General features: G+C 34.3%; 1 pseudogene; it reads right to left on the bottom strand.

Moving 5' to 3' along the window:
* Positions 1–1313: 1313 nt before the first annotated feature.
* Positions 1314–1625, bottom strand: LOC116859620 (annotated as a pseudogene).
* Between the last annotated feature and the right edge of the window lie 1108 nt (positions 1626–2733).

The following is a 2733-nucleotide window of genomic DNA, read 5'->3' as shown; positions in this document are numbered from 1 at the left end:
CACTGAATTCCATTCCCACTGGCTCAGTGCTGGGACCTCTTCATTCCCAATCTCCCAGAACTTTCCAAGATAAACACCTTCAATTACAACCACTCCTCACCTCTTCAACAGAGGCCCCTAACAATAAACAACTTACTCAATACGTAGTTGAAAAATAATTCTCAGATGAGCTTAGTGTAACAGAGAACTGGGATGTAATATGGCTTTTACTCTTTGAACTCCCATTAGTTTCCACATTGTAGAGAAATAGACCCCTTAATATTGCTCATAAGTGTAACTTCAGCAGTGTGATATCTAGCAAAGCAATGTTCTGTAATATTAAATGTATTTCATCATTGTACTAAGGAACTACTTCATAGCACAATAAATGAAAGACCACGATGATATCAACTTAAATGAATTAAAAAACAACAAACACTTCAAGAGAAAACACCAGAATTTTTTTGTGTGTGATTTTGTTTTTAATTATCTTAAGACTTATCACATAATTTACAAATTTATGCTGATAATGTATCTCCTCTACTTCAACCCTTCTAACGAGCTGGCAAAAGTACCCTTACCAATCATGCATATAGCTGTTTAGAAGACAACCTTGAATTATAACTTAGTTTGACTTAGTAAAGAATTCACAAGTTTGCTACTATATCTTGTCACACTGAATTTTAAAAGCATCTGACCTTATCACCTATAAGATAATCTATAAAATATGAAAATTGTTAAATATTATTTATTTAATATTATACAGAAACACTAAAATTCCTTTCATTAAGCAAAAAGCAACATTTTAGAGGCAGGGAAATTTTAGTTATATTGACATGGTTAAGACTAAAAAGATAAAGTGGACATTGCTAGCTTATCCTCAGCCCTCACCTTTAACAAACTGACGAGCACAACTTGAAACTCAGCTGAGTCTCACTATTCTATGAGACAGTGAAAGGATTTCCTCCATATTTAAGTATATTGATATAACCAGTTATATAAATCTAAATATAAGACCAATCTCCTACCCACATGACATTTACCATCTCTGTGAAAAGCTGAACATTATTAATCAATTCCAATCATATTTTTAGAAGGGGAAAATGGTGACAATTACTTGCTTGAACCAGAATTACTATCAAAAGTTCAAAGAACTGATCCTATTCATTTAACTGCAAGCCAATCTTATTTAAATCGGGACTGTCCAAAAGAAATATTCTATCAGCCATTCGTGAACTGAATTCTGGGGTATGAAGTCAATTTTAATATGGCACTCAAGTCATGAGACATTTTTGTTTTGAAATAAATAAAATAGTGGCCAACTATTACTACCCTTAGTAGCTCTTTTTGAGATAAGTTATCAAGTCTGTGCTTTCCCCTGTCTTCTTAGAGATAGTGAAGACCAGTTTTGTTCTAGGGGTGTATTTCTTGGGATTCTCCAAATACGCTATCAGTGTTTCTTCTCCCCAGGTGACGCCTTTGTTCTTTTTGGCATCCAGGTAAGAAAATCCAGGGACCTGACATGTGTTTCACTCAAATAAATCATGGAGATTTGGCCTTATCTTTTGCTTGTGTACCTTTTCCACTGTATGGCACTGGGTACACTTCTGGACAAAAATCTTCTTGCCCTTGTCAGAATCACCCATTTTAAAATCATGCTTCCATGGCATGCAAAACAAAGAAGTTTGCTCACAAGCCCAATGTTCCACTCTTTCAAGAAACACCAGAACATTTTAGATTTCAATTTGAATATTTATATAATGTATTTAGAAAAATGTCCTCTTAAATGTAAGTGGTTTTAAAGTTGAGGAGTTGAGAAGTAGGTTCCCAATATATACAAATCCAAAAAAAGAGAATTTAGGAATTTCCATGTGTAAATATACTACAAAGCTAGGCAAAAAGATGAGGTTGAAGATGTGTGTTGACTTTCCTATTCTGTCTCTTGCCTTCCCTGTCCTACAGCCCACACACTGGCCTACATACTTCTTGTACATGACAAGTCTTCTACTCAGGACTTAACAAATATTGAAATGTATAATAAAAATCTTGTTTTTTTCCCATGGCATCCAAATATTATTTTGATAAAATGAAAGACAAACAGGTGTTAATATAAAATAAAAAAAAAGAAAGAAAGAAATAAGAAGAAGGAAAGAAGGAAGAAGGAAAGAAAGAAAGAAAGAAAAAAAGAAAGAAAGAAAGAAAGAAAGAGAGACATATACCATGGAAGGATTAACAAGGGTTTCTTTGTGTTTAGACAAAGAACTTATTGTCTCTCCTTTGCATTTCTCCATGGAGCTCATTGTTTCCTTGTCTTGTTTATTAACTGCTAGTTGCCCTGTACAAGCCACTGGAAACCCATAGTTGTGCTTTCTGTATTACTAAAAGATGTTGTGTGTAAGCATGTGTATGAGAGAGACAGACCACGTTTAGAGAGGGTAGGAGAAAAGGAAGAGAAAAAAGGTTGAATGACTTTCACAAAATCTACCCTAATACAGGAAAAATTGAAACATCAGTAAAGTAGAATATACTATAAAATATATTGTAAAGTTGTAAGAGAATGAAAAGTCTATTTTGGGATAATTGCTCTCTCTCTCTTTCTCTCAAAATCTCTCTTTCTCCCTACCCCCTTCCTTTCTGTTTTTCATACACACACACACACACACACACACCACTCACAAACTTCCATTCACAGAATGGTAGATTAGAATGTCCAGAGTAGATCTGATCATGGTGACATCTAGCTGGTGATGTTAC

The sequence above is a fragment of the Lontra canadensis genome, unplaced genomic scaffold (assembly GCF_010015895.1).
Source record: "Lontra canadensis isolate GAN:19392208 unplaced genomic scaffold, GSC_riverotter_1.0 scaffold1, whole genome shotgun sequence".
Taxonomy (NCBI): Eukaryota; Metazoa; Chordata; class Mammalia; order Carnivora; family Mustelidae; genus Lontra; species Lontra canadensis.
This window is presented reverse-complemented; position numbering and strand designations above follow the sequence as displayed.